Below are 18,901 nucleotides of genomic sequence, written 5' to 3' on the forward strand. Positions count from 1 at the left end.
ATGACAGCAACAACCTTTCACCTCACAGCCAGCCAATAGGCGCGAGCATCAGAACAACAGCAGTGAACTGTCACATCCAATGGTCCAACCCAATCAGTGGTCACATCAGATCAAAAGGCTACACACGCCTCACAATCCTCAGCGTTGAAAGGCAGTGGCGTGTATTCATGGATGCCAAGGGAAGCCAGGATTCCCCCCCCAACTCCAAGTCAATCACACTTCTGTGAAATCAAACTGTCCACTTAGGAAGCAACACTGATTGACAATAAATTTCACATGCTGTTGTGCAAATGGAATAGACAACAGGTGGAAATTATAGGCAATTAGCAAGACACCCCCAATAAAGGAGTGGTTCTGCAGCTGGGGACCACAGACCACTTCTCAGTTCCTATGCTTCCTGGCTGATGTTTTGGTCACTTTTGAATGCTGGCGGTGCTTTCACTCTAGTGGTAGCATGAGACGGAGTCTACAACCCACACAAGTGGCTCAGGTACTGCAGCTCATCCAGGATGGCACATCAATGCGAGCTGTGGCAAGAAGGTTTGCTGTGTCTGTCAGCGTAGTGTCCAGAGCATGGAGGCGCTACCAGGAGACAGGCCAGTACATCAGGAGACGTGGAGGAGGCCGTAGGAGGGCAACAACCCAGCAGCAGGACCGCTACCTCCGCCTTTGTGCAAGGAGGAGCAGGGGAAGCACTGCCAGAGCCCTGCAAAATGACCTCCAGCAGGCCACAAATGTGCATGTGTCTGCTCAAACGGTCAGAAACAGACTCCATGAGGGTGGTATGAGGGCCCGACGTCCACAGGTGGGGGTTGTGCTTACAGCCCAACACCGTGCAGGACGTTTGGCATTTGCCAGAGAACACCAAGATTGGCAAATTCGCCACTGGCGCCCTGTGCTCTTCACAGATGAAAGCAGGTTCACACTGAGCACATGTGACAGACGTGACAGAGTCTGGAGACACCGTGGAGAACGTTCTGCTGCCTGCAACATCCTCCAGCATGACCGGTTTGGCGGTGGGTCAGTCATGGTGTGGGGTGGCATTTCTTTGGGGGGCCGCACAGCCCTCCATGTGCTCGCCAGAGGTAGCCTGACTGCCCTTAGGTACCGAAATGAGATCCTCAGACCCCTTGTGAGACCATATGCTGGTGCGGTTGGCCCTGGGTTCCTCCTAATGCAAGACAATGCTAGACCTCATGTGGCTGGAGTGTGTCAGCAGTTCCTGCAAGAGGAAGGCATTGATGCTATGGACTGGCTCGCCCGTTCCCCAGACCTGAATCCAATTGAGCACATCTGGGACATCATGTCTCGCTCCATCCACCAACGCCACGTTGCACCACAGACTGTCCAGGAGTTGGCGGATGCTTTAGTCCAGGTCTGGGAGGAGATCCCTCAGGAGACCATCCGCCACCTCATCAGGAGCATGCCCAAGCGTTGTAGGGAGGTCATACAGGCACGTGGAGGCCACACACACTACTGAGCCTCATTTTGAGTTGTTTTAAGGACATTACATCAAAGTTGGATCAGCCTGTAGTGTGGTTTTCCACTTTAATTTTGAGTGTGACTCCAAATCCAGACCTCCATGGGTTGATAAAATGGATTTCCATTGATTATTTTTGTGTGATTTTGTTGTCAGCACATTCAACTATGTAAAGAAAAAAGTATTTAATAAGATTATTTCTTTCATTCAGATCTAGGATGTGTTGTATAAGTGTTCCCTTAATTTTTTTGAGCATATATATATATATATATATATATATATATATATATATAGTCTCTCTGTGTTTCATAATTGTCCTTCAATTCGCAAGAGGCTGAATGCATCTCACAGGAGAAAAATCTAAATTCGTTTTTTTCCCCTTCCAGACCTAATTTATTTTTTCTCTCAAATTTGGTGCACAAATGTGTTTACATCCCTGTTTGCCAAGATAATCCATCCACCAGACAGGTGTGGCATATCAAGAAGCTGATTAAACAGCATGATCATTACACAGGTGCACCTTGTGCTGGGGACAACAAAAGGACACTCTAAAATGTGCAGTTTTGTCACAACACAATGCCACAGATGTCTCAAGTTTTGGGGGCATGCAATTGGTATGCTGACTGCAGAAATGTCCAGAGCTGTTGCCAGAGAATTTAATGTTCATTTCTCTACCATAAGCCACCGCCAACGTTGTTTGAGAATTTGGCAGTACATCTAACCGGCCTCACAACAGTAAACAACGTGTATTGCGTTGTGTGGGCAAGTGGTTTGCTGATGTCGACGTTGTGAACAGAGTGCACCACGGTGGCGGTGGGGTTATGGTATGGGCAAAGAACACAATTGCAATTTATCGACGACAATTTGAATGCACAGAGATATCGTGACGAGAGCCTGAGGCCCATTGTCATGCCATTCATCTACCGTCATCAACTCATCCATGATAATTCACAGCCCATGTAGCAAGGATCTGTACACAATTCCTGGGAGCCGAAAGTGTATCAGTTCTTCCATGGCTTGCATACTCACCAGACATGTCACCCATTGAGCATGTTTGGGATGATCTGAATTGATGTGTAAAACAGTGTTTTCCAATTCCCTCCAATATCCAGCAACTTCGCACAGCCTTTGAAGAGGAGTGGGACAACATTCCACAGGCCACAATCAACAGCCTGATCAACTCTGTGCGAAGCAGGTTTCACACTGCATGAGGCAAATGGTGGTCACACCAGATACTGACTGGTTTTCTGATCCACAACATCAAATTAACAATGGTTTAATAATCCAACAGGGGCAGGCAATAGACAGGTCAAGGCAGGCAGGGGTCAGTAAACCAAAGGTGGGGCAACGGTACCGGACAGCAGGCAGGCTCAGGGTAGGCAGAGGTCGATAATCCAGAGGTGGGGCAAAGGTACAGGTCGGCAGGCAAGCTCAGGGGCAGGCAGAGTGGTCAGGCAGAGGGGTCAGGCAGAGTGGTCAGGCAGGCGGGCTCAGAGTCAGGACAGGCAAGGGTCAAAACCAGGAGGGCGAGAAAAAGAGAAACTGGGGAAAAGCAGGAGCTGAGACACAAAATCACTGGTTGACTTGACAAACCAGACAAACTGGCAACAGACAAACAGAGAACACAGGTAGAAATACGCAGGGGATCATAGGAAAGATGGGCGACACCTGGAGGGGGGTGGAGACAATCACAAAGACAGGTGAAACAGATCAGGGTGTGAGACTAATGAATTTATTTCAATTGACTGATTTCCTCACATGAACTGGAACTCAGTAGAATCTTTGAAATTGTTGCATGTTGCGTTTATATTTTTGCTCAGTATAAAAAAAAATCAGTTGCTCGCGACATGTGGGGAAGGCCCTTTCCTGTTTCAGCATGACAATGCCCCCGTGCAGAAAGTGAGGTCCTACAGAAATTGCTTGTTGAGATTGGTATGGAAGAACTTGATTGGCCTGCACAGAGGCCTGACCACAACCCCATCGCACACCTTTGGGATGAATAGGAAGCCGAATGCGAGCCAGGCCTAATCACCCAACACCAGTTCCCGACCTCACAAATGCTCTTGTGGCTGAGTTGAAGCAAGTCCCTGCAGCAATGTTCCAACATCTATTGGAAAGCCTTCCCAGAAGAGTGGAGGGAGGCTGTTATAGCATATTAATGCCCATGATTTTGGAATGAGATGTTCGATGAGCAGGTGTCCACATACCTTTGGTCATGTAGTGTAGCTCCCATGCTAGAAAATGTTTGAGACCCCTGGTTTAGAATTAAATACTGTATTTAATTAAAAAATATATATTATGTATCCACCTCTTTGTTGTTCCTTTCTTCCTGGATTGCAAGCACAGACAGGTGCTGGTGTGATGTGCAGTGAAATATGTGACAAGGGTGTGTCTCCAACTATGAGGACAATATAAACAAATCAAAAGGATCCTGCATATTGACATTAGCATTTAATTATGTTTTATTTGATGTGCAAGATTGAGATACAGAGTGGATAGAGAGAGAGAATAAGTTGTCTGGACTCTGCAGTCCCTGGTCACAGTATGAGCTAAGTCCAGACGTGCATTAGACACACATTAGTGCACCCTGCATGAATAAATGATGTGTGCCAAGCCAGGGGGTCCTAGCTTTGTGCAGAACTAACCTCAGTAGACTACAGCAGTCAGCCTGGAAGAAGAGCCTAGAACCCCATAATAACATCTTCTTCTTCTTAGTCTTCATGATGACTATATGGCATGCCAATTGGATTTCATTACTCATTAGTACATCAATTTTGTCTGCAGTCCTATCATAATATTGAGAAAATTGTTCAGGCGTTAAGTTTGGAATATCTTTTATTGGTTTTAACAAGCATTTGGTTAAACTTCAACTTTTAGTATAATGTAACAGATTGTGCAATTATAGTTTTTGATATACAGCAGCAAATATTGTTCAGTGATCAATGTCAGACATGGTTTTGAGATAAAATCAATTCTATTTTAGCCTCACTAGGGTTGACATTTGTGTGCCAGCTCATCTTGATGAAGATATTTTTCCTGTTAATTCATAAAATACATCAGTCACTCTCACTGTAATTGAAAACATGTTCATGTTCAATTCATAAAACATTTAGAAAACATTGCCTTGAACCCCAAAAGAGTGTGAATGACCTCGCAAAGCCAGCAATACAGTAATGAGAGCACTGCAGTATCCTCCAGTGATGTAAATTGTTAATGCACAAAGTGCACAGAGAGAGGTGAGTGTCTTTCTATTACATATAGTGAGCTCCAAAAGTATTGGGACAGTGAAATGTTTTGTTCATTTTTGCTCTGTACTCCAGCACATTGGATTTTAAATGATACAATGTAATTAGGTTATAGTGCAGACGGTCAGCTTTAATTTGAGGATATTTTCATCCATATCGGGTGAACCGTTTTGAAATTACAGCATTTTTTGTACATAGTCCCCCCATTTTAGGGGACCTAAAGTATTGGTACAAATTCACAAATTAATATGTGTATTAAACTAGTCAAAAATGTAGTATTTAGTCCCATATTCCTAGCATGCAATGATTACATCCAGTTTGAGATTACACACTTGTTGGATGCATTTGCTGTTTGTTTTGGTTGTATTTCAGATTATTTTGTGCCCAATAGAAATGAATGGTAAATAATGTATTGTGTCATTTTTTGTCACTTTAATTGTAAATAAGAATAGAAAATGTTTCTAAACACTTCTACATTAATATGGATGCTACAGTGATTACGGATAGTCCTGAATGAATCCTGAAAAATGATGAGTAAGAAAGTTACAGATGCATAATCTATTCTTACTTAAAATAAAAGTGACTCCAAAATGTTTGTGTGCGTAGAGCAGGTTAAAGCAGGCTGGGCTGGTGGAGCTTTGTGTTTGTTCCCTGTGCCCTGCTGGGTACCTGGGCTGGTGGAGGTTTGTGTTTGTTCCCTGTGCCCTGCTGTGTAACTGGGTTGGTGGAGGTTTGTGTTTGTTCCCTGTGCCCTGCTGGGTAACTGGGTTGGTGGAGCTTTGTGTTTGTTCCCTGTGCCCTGCTGGGTAACTGGGCTGGTGGAGCTTTGTGTTTGTTCCCTGTTCCCTGCTGGGTAACTGGGCTGGTGGAGGTTTGTTCCCTGTGCCCTGCTGGGTAACTGGGTTGGTGGAGGTTTGTGTTTGTTCCCTGTGCCCTGCTGGGTAACTGGGCTGGTGGAGCTTTGTGTTTGTTCCCTGTTCCCTGCTGGGTAACTGGGCTGGTGGAGGTTTGTTCCCTGTGCCCTGCTGGGTAACTGGGTTGTTGGAGGTTTGTGTTTATTCCCTGTGCCCTGCTGGGTACCTGGGCTGGTGGAGGTTTGTGTTTGTTCCCTGTGCCCTGCTGGGTAACTGGGTTGGTGGAAGTTTGTGTTTGTTCCCTGTGCCCTGCTGGGTAACTGGGTTGGTGGAGCTTTGTGTTTGTTCCCTGTGCCCTGCTGGGTAACTGGGTCGGTGGAGGTTTGTTCCCTGTGCCCTGCTGGGTAACTGGGTTGGTGGAGGGTTGTGTTTGTTCCCTGTGCCCTGCTGGGTAACTGAGCTGGTGGAGGTTTGTGTTTGTTCCCTGTGCCCTGCTGGGTAACTGAGCTGGTGGAGGTTTGTGTTTGTTCCCTGTGCCCTGCTGGGTAACTGACCTGTTGGAGGTTTGTGTTTGTTCCCTGTCCTGCTGGGTAACTGACCTGTTGGAGGTTTGTGTTTATTCCCTGTGCCCTGCTGGGTAACTGACCTGTTGGAGGTTTGTGTTTGTTCCCTGTGCCCTGCTGGGTAACTGGGTTGGTGGAGGTTTGTGTTTGTTCCCTGTCCTGCTGGGTAACTGGGTTGGTGGAGCTTTGTGTTTGTTCCCTGTCCTGCTGGGTAACTGGGTTGGTGGAAGTTTGTGTTTGTTCCCTGTCCTGCTGGGTAACTGGGTTGGTGGAGCTTTGTGTTTGTTCCCTGTGCCCTGCTGGGTAACTGACCTGTTGGAGGTTTGTGTTTGTTCCCTGTGCCCTGCTGGGTAACTGGGTTGGTGGAGGTTTGTGTTTGTTCCCTGTCCTGCTGGGTAACTGGGTTGGTGGAGCTTTGTGTTTGTTCCCTGTCCTGCTGGGTAACTGGGTTGGTGGAAGTTTGTGTTTGTTCCCTGTCCTGCTGGGTAACTGGGTTGGTGGAGCTTTGTGTTTGTTCCCTGTGCCCTGCTGGGTAACTGGGTTGGTGGAGCTTTGTGTTTGTTCCCTGTGCCCTGCTGGGTAACTGGGTTGGTGGAAGTTTGTGTTTGTTCCCTGTCCTGCTGGGTAACTAGGTTGGTGGAGCTTTGTGTTTGTTCCCTGTCCTGCTGGGTAACTGGGTTGGTGGAGCTTTGTGTTTGTTCCCTGTGCCCTGCTGGGTAACTGGGTTGGTGGAGCTTTGTGTTTATTCCCTGTGCCCTGCTGGGTAACTGGGTTGGTGGAAGTTTGTGTTTGTTCCCTGTCCTGCTGGGTAACTGGGTTGGTGGAGCTTTTCGGCGAAAGCACATTTTGCAATATTCTGAGTACATAGCCCGGCCATCACGGCTAGCTAATTTGACACCCACCAAGTTTGGCCCTCACCAAACTCAGATTTACTATAAGAAAAATTGGATTACCTTTGATGTTCTTCGTCAGAATGCAATCCCAGGACTTCTACTTCAACAACAAATGTTGTTTTGGTTCGAAATAATCCATAGTTATATCCAAATAGCTCCGTTTTGTTCGTGCGTTCAAGTCACTATCCGAAGGGTGACGCGCCGGCGCATTTCGTGACAAAAAATGTCAAAATATTCCATTACCGTACTTCGAAGCATGTCAAACGCTGTTTAAAATAAATTTTTATGCCATTTTTCTCGTAAAATAGCGATAATATTCCAACCGGGCGACGTTGTGTTCATTCAAACACTGAAAGAAAAAAATGGAGTCGTCTCGTGCACACGCGCCTCAGTGTCATTGTTCTCAGAAGGACCACTCACAAAAACCCCTGCTGTTTTTCACCCAGAGACTGGAGAGCTCTCATTCTGCTTTCTGTCGCCTTCCTAGAGCCAATGGAAGCCTTAGAAAATGTCACGTTACAGCAGAGATGCTGTATTTTTTATAGAGAGGCCCTAGAAGGAGAACAAATTCTCAGACAGGTCATTTTCTGTATAGAATCTTGTCAGGTTTAGGGCTGCCATATGAGTTCTGTTATACTCACAGACACCATTCAAACAGTTTTAGAAACTTTAGAGTGTTTTCTATCCAAATCTACTAATTATATGCATATTCTAGTTTCTGGGCAGGAGTAGTAACCAGATTAAATCGGGTACGTTTTTTATCCGGCCGTGAAAATACTTCCCCCCTATCCCAAACAGGTTATTAATCAGTGTACAGTTGAAGTCGGAAGTTTACATACACTTAGGTCGGAGTCATTAAAACTCGTTTTTCAACCACTCCACAAATTTCTTGTTAACAAACTATAGTTTTGGCAAGTCGGTTAGGACATCTACTTTGTGCATGACATAAGTCATTTTTCCAACAATTGTTTACAAATAGATTATTTCACTTATAATTCACTGTATCACAATTCCAGTGGGTCAGACGTTTACATACACTAAGTTGACTGTGCCTTTAAACAGCTTGGAAAATTCCAGAAAATTATGTCATGGCTTTAGAAGCTTCTGATAGGCTAATTCACATAATTTGAGTCAATGTACCTGTCTATTTCAAGGCCTACCTTCAAACTCAGCGCCTCTTTGCTTAACATCATGGGAAAATAAAAATAAAATCAGCCAAGACCTCAATTATTTTTGTTGTTGAGACCTCCACAAGTCTGGTTCATCCTTGGGAGCAATTTCCAAATGCCTGAAGCTACCAGGTTCATCTGTACAAACAATAGTACGCAAGTATAAACAGCATGGGACCACGCAGCCGTCATACCGCTCAGGAAGGAGACACGTCCTGTCTCCTAGAGATGAACGTACTTTGGAGCGAAAAGTGCAAATCAATGCCAGAACAACAGCAAGGGACCTTGTGAAGATGCTGGAGGAAACAGGTACAAAAGTATCTATTTCCACAGTAAAACGAGTCCTATATCGACATAACCTGAAAAGCCGCTCAGCAAGGAAGAAACCACTGCTCCAAAACCACCATTAAAAAGCCATACTACGGTTTGCAACTGCACATGGGGACAAAGATCGTACTTTTTCGAGAAATGTCCTCTGGTCTGATGAAACAAAAATAGAACTGTTTGACCATAATGACCATTGTTATGTTTTGAGGAAAAAGGGGGAGGCTTGCAAGCCGAAGAACACCATCCCAACCGTGAAGCATGAGGGTGGCAGCATCATGTTGTGGGGGTGCTTTGCTGCAGGAGGGACTGGTGCACTTCAGAAAATAGATGGCATCATGAGGCAGGAAAATGATGTGGAAAAATTGAAGCAACATCTCCAGACATCAGTCAGGAAGTTAAAGCTTGGTCGCAAATTGGTCTTCCAAATTGACAATGACCCCAAGCATACTTCCAAAGCTGTCCGGCGCTGATCCACGGTCGGGTTCCTCCGGCGACACAGAAGCGGGGGGGATCAGCGGGCGGTGTGGGGGCTATGCCCCGAACCAGAGCCGCCACCTAGTATAGATGCCCACCCGGACCCTCCCCTATAGGTTCAGGTTTGCGGCCGGGAGTGCGCACCTTTGGGGGGGGTACTGTCATGCCCTGACCTGAGAGAGAGGGTTTGTTTCTCTATGTGGTTAGGTCAGGGTGTGGGGTGTGCATTCTATGTGTTGTATTTCTTTGTGTTGGGTCGAGTATGGTTGCTAACCAGAGGCAGCTGTCTATCGTTGTCTCTGATTAGGAACCATACTTAGGCAGCCTGTTTTTCCTTTGGGTTTTGTGGGTAGTTGTTTTCCGTTTAGTTGTAAGTACCTGACAGAACTGTCTGCTGTCATTTTTTGTTTAATTCGTAAGTGTTCATTCTTTCATTAAACATCAAGATGAACATATTCCACACTGCACCTTGGTCTACTCATTTTGACGCCTGTGACAAGTTGAGAACAAGTTCTCATTTACAATTGCAACCTGGCCAAGATAAAGCAAAGCAGTTTGACACATACAACAACACAGAGTTACACATGGAGTAAAACAAACATACAGTCAATAATACAGTAGAAAAATAAGTCTATATACAATGTGAGCAAATGAGGTGAGATAAGGGAGGTAAAGGCAAAAAAGGCCATGGTGGCAAAGTAAATACAACATAGCAAGTAAAACACTGGAATGGTAGATTTGTAGTGGAAGAAAGTGCAAAGTAGAAATAGAAATAATGGGGTGCAAAGGAGCAAAATAAATAAATAAATACATTAGGGGAAGAGGTAGTTGTTTGGGCTAAATTATAGATGGGCTATGTACAGGTGCAGAGATCTGTGAGCTGCTCTGACAGCTGGTGCTTAAAGCTAGTGAGGGAGATAAGTGTTCCCAGTTTCAGAGATTTTTGTAGTTCGTTCCAGTCATTGGCAGCAGAGAACTGGAAGGAGAGACAGCCAAAGGAGGAATTGGCATTGGGGGTGACCAGAGAGATATACCTGCTGGAGCGCGTGCTACAGGTGGGTGCTGCTATGGTGACCAGTGAGCGGAGATAAGGGGGAGACTTTACCTAGCAGGGTCTTGTAGATGACCTGGAGCCAGTGGGTTTGGTGACGAGTATAAAGCGAGGCGGGGAGCAGGAACAGGACGTACTGGGCTGGGCAGGCGCACTGGAGGCCTGATGCATGGGGCTGGCTTTGGAGGCGCCAGACTAGTAACACGCACCTCAGGGCTAGTGCGGGAAGCAGGAACAGGACGTACTGGACTGGGCAGGCGCACTGGAGGTCTGCTACGTGGGACTGGTATAGGAGGTGCCAGACTAGTAACACGCACCTCAGGGCGAGTGCGGGGAGCAGGAACAGGACGTACTGGGCTATGAGGGCGCACTGGAGGAAGAGTGCGCGGAACAGGCACAGGGTACACTGGTCTTGGAGACGCACTGGAGGTCTGGAGCGCACGGCTTGCACAACCCGTCCTGGCTGGATGGTCACTGTAGCCCGGCAACGCTGCGGAGCCCGTATCGACCGCACCGGACTGTGCGTGCGGATGGGCGAGATAGTGCGCACTACCCCGTAATGCATTTCTCGCCCCTCTGTCCGCCCGCTTCGCAGTGCCCTTTCCGCCAGCACCATTCTTTTTATTTTTATTTTTATTTATTTAACCTTTATTTAACCAGGTAGGCAAGTTGAGAACAAGTTCTCATTTACAATTGCGACCTGGCCAAGATAAAGCAAAGCAGTTCGACAACATACAAAAACACAGAGTTCCACATGGAGTAAAACAACATACAATCAATGATACAGTAGAAAAATAAGACTATATACAATGTGAGCAAATTATGTGAGATAAGGGAGGTAAAGGCAAAAAAGGCCATGGTGGCAGAGTAAATACAGTATAGCAAGTAAAACACTGGAATGGTAGATTTGTTAATTGAAGAAAGTTCAAAGTTCAAATATAAATAATATGGTGCAAAGGAGCAAAATAAATAAAATAAATAAATACAGTAGGGGAAGAGGTAGTAGTTTGGGCTAAATTATAGATGGGCTATGTACAGGAGCAGTGATCTGTGAGCTGCTCTGACAGCTGGTGCTTAAAGCTAGTGAGGGAGATAAGTGTTTCCAGTTTCAGAGATTTTTGTAGTTCGTTCCAGTCATTGGCAGCAGAGAACTGGAAGGAGAGACGACCAAAGGAGGAGTTGACTTTAGGGGTGACCAGAGAGATATACCTGCTGGAGCGCGTGCTACAGGTTGGTGCTGCTATGGTGACCAGTGAGCGGAGATAAGGGGGGACTTTACCTAGCAGGGTCTTGTAGATGACCTGGAGCCAATGTGTTTGGCGACGATTATGAAGCGAAGGCCAGCCAACGAGTGCGTACAGGTCGCAGTGGTGGATAGTATATGGGGCTTTGGTGACAAAATGGATGGCACTGTGATAGACTGCATCCAGCTTGTTGAGTAGGGTATTGGAGGCTATTTTGTAAATGACATCACCGAAGTCGAGGATTGGTAGGATGGTCAGTTCTACGATTCTACGGAATCTCGTGTCAAGCTCCTTGCTTGACTCCTTGACTGGCTCCGGTTTGCTCCACGGCTCTCTCCTGTACGCCCGGGAAGTTAGGTCAGGGCTGCCCCCTGACTTAGCCAAACTCCCCGTTTGCCCCCCCCAAAAAAACAAATTTGGGGGCTGCCTCTCGTCCTTGCCTCTTGGTGGATATCGCGCTTCATAGTATCATAAATTCACAAATAGCGATTAAATATTCACTTACTTTTTGAAAATGTTCTTCTGATTTGTCATCCAAAGAGTCCCAGATATAACACATAGTGTCGTTTTGTTAGATAAAATCCTTCTTTATATCCCAAAAAGTCTGTTTAGTTGGCGCCATCGATTTGAGCAATCCACTCCTTCAACATGCAGAGAATTTAATCCAAAAATCTACCCTTAAACTTTGTTTCAACAAGTCAAAATACATTTGTATTAACTCCTCAGATACCCTAAAATGTAATCAAACTATAATATTTCTTACGGAAAGAAGTATGTTCAATAGGAAACCAATTTTAGCAGGTGCGTCCTGTCTTCATGGCGTTCGCAAACACACATTTCCAAGACTGTGTCCCTGTACTAAAACTGCTATTTCTTATTCGTTTTGGAAGTTACAAGCCTGAAACCTTGAACATAGACTGCTGACACCCTGTGGAAGCCATAGGAATTGCATCCTGGGAGCTAAGTTTCAGTATGCCCTTATACTTGCCATTGTAAGAGGATGGTCACTCTCAAAAAAATAAATTCTGGTTGGTTGTTCTTTTGATTTTCTCCTACCATATCTATTGTGTTATATTCTCCTACATTATTTTAAAATTTCTACAAACTTCAAAGTGTTTTCTTTCCAATGGTACCAATTATATGCATATCCTGGCTTCAGGGCCTGAGCAACAGGCAATTTACTTTGGGAACGTCATTCAGGCAGAAATTGAGAAAAAACGGGCCTAGTCCTAAGAACTTTTTAAATAAAGTCCACCTGTGTGGAATCTAAGTGTCACATGATCTCAGTATATATACACCTGTTCTGAAAGGCCCCAGAGTTTGCAACACCACTAAGCAAGGGGCACCACCAAGCAAGTTGCACCATGAAGACCAAGGAGCTCTCCAAACAGGTCAGGGACAAAGCTGTGGTTGAAGTACAGATCTGGGTTGGGTTATAAAAAAATATCTGAAACTTTGAACATCCCAATGAGCACCATTAAATCCATTATTAAAAAAATGAAAGAATATGGCACCACAACAAACCTGCCAAGAGAGGGCCACCCACCAAAACTCACGGACCAGGCAAGGAGAGCATTAATCAGAGGCAACAAAGAGACCAAATATAACCCTGAAGGAGCTGCAAAGCTCCACAGCGGAGATTGTAGTATCTGTCCATAGGACCACTTTAAGCCGTACACTCCACCGAGCTGGGCTGTATGGAAAAGTGACCAGAAAAAAGCCATTGCTTAAAGAAAAAAATAAGCAAACACGTTTGGTGTTCGCCAAAAGGCATGTGGGAGAATGCCCAAACATATGGAAGAAGGTACTCTGGTCAAATGAGACTAAAATTGAGCTTTTTGGCCATCAAGGAAAACGATATGTCTGGCACAAACCCAACACCTCTCATCACCTCAAGAACACCATCCCCACAGTGAAGCATGGTGGTGGCAGCATCATGCTGTGGGGATGTTTTTCATCGGCAGGGACTGGGAAACTGGTCAGAATTGAAGGAATGATGGATGGCGCTAAATACAGGGAAAATCTTGAGGGAAACCTGTTTCAGTCTTCCAGAGATTTGAGACTGGGACAGAGGTTCACCTTCCAGCAGGACAATGACCCTAAGCATACTGCTAAAGCAACACTTGAGTGGTTTAAGGGGAAACATTTAAATGTCTTGGAATGGCCTAGTCAAAGCCCAGACCTCAATCCAATTGAGAATCTGTGGTATGACTTAAAGATTGCTGTACACCAGCAGAATCCATCCGACTTGAAGGAGCTGGAGCAGTTTTGCCTTGAAGAATGGGCAAAAATCCCAGTGGCTAGATGTGCCAAGTTTATAGAGACATACCCCAAGAGACTTGCAGCTGTAATGGCTGCAAAAGGTGACTCTACAAAGTATTGACTTTGGGGGAGTGCTGCATCAGATTACCTGGCCTCCACAATCACCCGACCTCAAACCAATTGAGATGGTTTGGGATGAGTCCGATCACAGAGTGAAGGAAAAGCAGCCAACAAGTGCTCAGCATATGTGGAAACTCCTTCAAGACTGTTGGAAAAGCATTCCTCATGAAGCTGGTTGAGAGAATGCCAAGCGTGTGCAAAGCTGTCATCAAGGCAAAGGGGTGGCTACTTTGAAGAATCTCAAATATAAAATATTACTACATGATTCCATATGTGTTATTTCATAGTTTTGATGTCTTCACTATTATTCTACAATGTAGAAAATATTAAAAATAAAGAAAACCCTTGAATGAATAGGTGTGTCCAAACTTTTGACTGGTACTGTACATGAAAAAGTAACCCCATTATGATATTTTGTGAGAATGTAAACCATGTTACTCCCACCTGTTTTTGGTGATCCAATATTCTTGTCCCCCTTCAGAGCCATAGCCAACCAGCAGCACCGCATGACTGAGGTTGTTGGAGTTACAGCTTGGCTCCTCATATATTCCTGTTTGACCAATAATAACACTGGTTACAATGAGGCAAGCTCAGATAGGGAAAATGCATTTTTTTTATGGAATCAAAAAACGTTTACCTGGACAATCAAAGTTAATATTATGTACAGTCAAACGGAAAAAAAACACTACCTTTAGTTGTCAAGCTTCCAGGTATGAAGACCAACCTGAACTGTAGAATATGAAGCTTGGGTGAGCTGCATCCACAGCAATGGTGATTGGGCCAATGGTTGCCACAGCGTCAGTCAGGGCCTGCTCATCTCCAGTGGGTATGAACCTCTAATCAGTGATCCTGGCAACAGACTGACTGCTTTCATAGAAACAGGGCTGGGAATCCTAGAAATACAGAAAAGTGTCTCACACCTTGTACTTCTTAAATCATATGTTTCTATTAACATTATGTAACGTTGATCTACACGGACAGGACTGAAGCCCATTCTGAAACACATAATCATGGGCATTAGCCATCCAGGCTCCACTGGAGCCGTTGGTGCCATAGGGCTTGGAGCAGTCCACAAGGTTCTGCTCACTCAAGGACACCAGCTGACCTGTCCTCTTAAACATTTGTCCTTCATGGCCCCCGTAGTGCTAAACGCCCAGCAGGAGCCACAGTAGCCCTGTGAGGAGAAATCAACAGAACTCAAACTTCCTAGTTTGCACTGACATTCTACTTCCAGAAATGTTTAAAGAAAAGCCTCACCTGGTCTTTCACCTCAGTGACATAGCCCATGGCTCTGTAGTAGACGGTAACAGCTTCTAACTTCCGAGCACTGGCACGGAGCTTTCGAGCTGATGCATTCTTCCCTTTATGGCACCTTGCAAACGTGTGTATTCTTGCCTTGTCTACGCATGGCAGAGAGAAATTCCAACGTGATTTAGTATGAAATGTATAAAAGAATCAATGGAAAATAAATGTTTCAATACACTAAAATTAGAACAATCTCTCATAATGTATACAAATGGACAGAAATTAGAACAGAAAGAGGAATGTTGCAGCTCTCAGTGCAAATTGCTCAAAGTGGATCATGATAAGTAACTCATACAAGTATCTTGGACTATAACATCCTGTACCAAACAAAAGTGAAGATGATCACTTACCAGGTCCCCATATTTATTCATGGCCATGGTGAACATCCTTGTCCCTCTGAGAAAACTGTTATTATTCTCATCAATCACCCTCATGTTGTCCTCCCAAATGGCCTTCCTCTCAATGTCATCCCGTTTCAGAATGAACAAACAAATAGTTGATTATTGTGAAGGTGTGTGTCTGGGAGAGAGAGAATGAATTCTTGAATGTTTACAATGCGTCTTCATGTAGGCCTATATGCAGTTGAGTAGCCTAATCCAACAGTAACTACTGAGGTGTGTTTGTGAATGCAGTCTGCGTCTATGAGTACGTGTATAAAATAACATCTAACCTTCTCGTCGTACGACACACCATTGCTCCTCTTCCATGTTTGCCACTCTGATGGCCCCTGCACCTCCTCATCCGAGTCTGACGCCATGTGGAGAGGATCAGACAGGAGTATAGACAGCAGCACAGCTCTCCCCATGAGGCTGTCCCATTGAACTGGAGGGATGGATGATCAGAGTATAGTATTTCACCAAATGTGTTCTGTTGTAAATTACTTTGCTGCAATTTCTACCATTCTGGAGAGAGAATTCTATGGACACACTATAAATGCTCTGAGATTCTGAATGTAATGTTATAAAATCAATGCAATCAAGTTAGACTAAATGAATGTCAATTACCTGCCACCATCTGCTGGAAAGTTGGGCTGTCTTGTCTTCATGTTCTGAGACTAACTCCACACTCTGACCATGACCGGTCATCACCGCCTCTTTCATTGCCTGTGATGAAGGGTGTGCTCCCCACAAGCCTGTCTGAATCCCCATCACCTACACACAAGAGGGAGGTGCCAACAGGGGAGAAAACAACCCTTATTAGACAACCCCAGGTCACAGAGTGTAAACACGATATGTCACTATTCAAAGTAGCCTACATCAGAGTTTTTTTTACACTCCTCACAACAATAGCTTAGCAGTGCCAAGAAAATATGCTGGTCTACTCTAAATACAGCCCATCTCTAAAAACCTGCCAATTATCTACAATTAAACAGATAAAACAACACCTCACGGCACAACGTGAACTGTGAAGAGAGACACACACAAACACACACGCATACATACTCTAACACACACTTTACACACACACACATTGTAGTATTGCACATTGTAATTGTTTTTATCCTGTTTGGACACCAGGAATGGTATCTGCTGCCTTGGTAGCAGGCGAGCAGCTAATGGGGATCCTAATAAATACTAAAACATTATGCACCCTGATATTTTGGTGTCAGGCTGTGCTTTTGTGTAGGCCCAGGCACCCATTGCATCGTTGAAGCTTGTGCTTATCTTCTGAATGACTAGCATAGCCTGTGAAAACAGTCATGTTTCTTCTCCCAAAGTTCATCACAAACTAATACCTTTGAAACAGTTGTGGCAGCAAAAGCTGCTTAACATGCAGGCATGCAGGTAGCATGTGTCACAGTACAGACACTACAGGTGTATGGCTGAGGACTAGATGGAGTCAAATAAGTTTATTCAACGCAATGAATGCATTAGCCATTAAGAAAACAGATAATTAGTAAGGTAAATAATTAAGTAAACACAGTTCTTTCCTCAAACACAGATTCTGCTTGTAAATGCCTTATTTTTTAATCTTTATTTAACTAGGCAAGTCAGTTAAGAACAAATGATTATTTTCAATGACAGCCTAGGAACAGTGGGTTACATTTACATTATACATTTACGTAATTTAGCAGACACTCTTATCCAGAGCGACTTACAAATTGGTGCATTCACCTTATGATATCCAGTGGAACAGCCACTTTACAATAGTACATCTATATCTTTTTTTTTTTTTTGGGGGGGGGGATTAGAAGGATTACTTTATCCTATCCCAGGTATTCCTTAAAGAGGTGGGGTTCCGGAAGGTGGTGATTGACTCCGCTGTCCTGGCGTCGTGAGGGAGCTTGTTCCACCATTGGGGTACCAGAGCAGCGAACAGTTTTGACTGGGCTGAGCGGGAACTGTGCTTCCGCAGAGGTAGGGAGGCGAGCAGGCCAGAGGTGAATGAACGCAGTGCCCTTCTTTGGGTGTAGGGACTGATCAGAGCCTGAAGGTACGGAGGTGCCGTTCCCCTCACAGCTCCGTAGGCAAACACCATGGTCTTAAGGCAGATGCGAGCTTCAACTGGAAGCCAGTGGAGTGTGGAGCGGGGTGACGTGAGAGAACTTGGGACGGTTGAACACCAGACGGGCTGCGGCGTTCTGGATGAGTTGTAGGGGTTTAATGGCACAGGCAGGGAGCCCAGCCAACAGCGAGTTGCAGTAATCCAGACGGGAGATGACAAGTGCCTGGATTAGGACCTGCGCCGCTTCCTGTGTAAGGCAGGGTCGTACTCTGCGAATGTTGTAGAGCATGAACCTACAGGATCGGGTCACCGCCTTGATGTTAGCGGAGAACGACAGGGTGTTGTCCAGGGTTACGCCAAGGCTCTTAGCACTCTGGGAGGAGGACACAATGGAGTTGTCAACCGTGATGGCGAGATCATGGAACGGGCAGTCCTTCCCTGGGAGGAAGAGCAGCTCCGTCTTGCCGAGGTTCAGCTTGAGGTGGTGATCCGTCATCCACACTGATATGTCTGCCAGACATGCAGAGATGCGATTCGCCACCTGGTTATCAGAAGGGGGAAAGGAGAAGATTAATTGTGTGTCGTCTGCGTAGCAATGATAGGAGAGACTATGTGAGGATATGACAGAGGCAAGTGACTTGGTGTATAGCGAGAATAGGAGAGGGCCTAGAACTGAGCCCTGGGGGGACACCAGTGGTGAGAGCACGTGGTGCGGAGACGGATTGTCGCCACGCCACCTGGTAGGAGCGACCTGTCAGGTAGGACGCAATCCAAGAGTGAGCCGCGCCGGAGATGCCCAACTCGGAGAGGGTGGAGAGGAGGATCTGATGGTTCACAGTATCAAAGGCAGCAGATAGGTCTAGAAGGATGAGAGCAGAGGAGAGAGAGTTAGCTTTAGCAGTGCGGAGAGCCTCCGTGACACAGAGAAGAGCAGTCTCAGTTGAATGACCAGTCTTGAAACCTGACTGATTTGGATCAAGAAGGTCATTCTGAGAGAGATAGCAAGAGAGCTGGCCAAGAACGGCACGCTCAAGAGTTTTGGAGAGAAAAAAAAGAAGGGATACTGGTCTGTAGTTGTTGACATCGGAGGGATCGAGTGTAGGTTTTTTGAGAAGGGGTGCAACTCTCGCTCTCTTGAAGACGTTACCTGCCTTGTTCAGGGGCAGAATAACAGATTTTTACCCTGTCAGCTCAGGGATTTGATCTTGCAACCTTTCGGTTACTAGCAACACATCTGCCACGCTGATCCTCAACACTGGAGCTCCCCAGGGGTGCGTGCTCAGTCCCCTCCTGTACTCCCTGTTCACCCACGACTGCATGGCCAGGCACGACTCCAACACCATCATTAAGTTTGCAGACGACACAACAGTGGTAGGCCTGATCACCGACAACGATGAGACAGCCTATAGGGAGGAGGTCAGAGACCTGGCCGGGTGGTGCCAGAATAACAACCTATCCCTCAACGTAAC

At 45.6% G+C, this 18,901-nt stretch overlaps 1 pseudogene; it reads right to left on the reverse strand.

Moving 5' to 3' along the window:
• Positions 1-14,036: 14,036 nt before the first annotated feature.
• On the reverse strand, positions 14,037-15,744 carry LOC106613475 (procathepsin L-like; annotated as a pseudogene).
• Positions 15,745-18,901: the final 3,157 nt, after the last annotated feature.

Source organism: Salmo salar, chromosome ssa10 (genome assembly GCF_905237065.1).
Source record: "Salmo salar chromosome ssa10, Ssal_v3.1, whole genome shotgun sequence".
Taxonomy (NCBI): domain Eukaryota; kingdom Metazoa; phylum Chordata; class Actinopteri; order Salmoniformes; family Salmonidae; genus Salmo; species Salmo salar.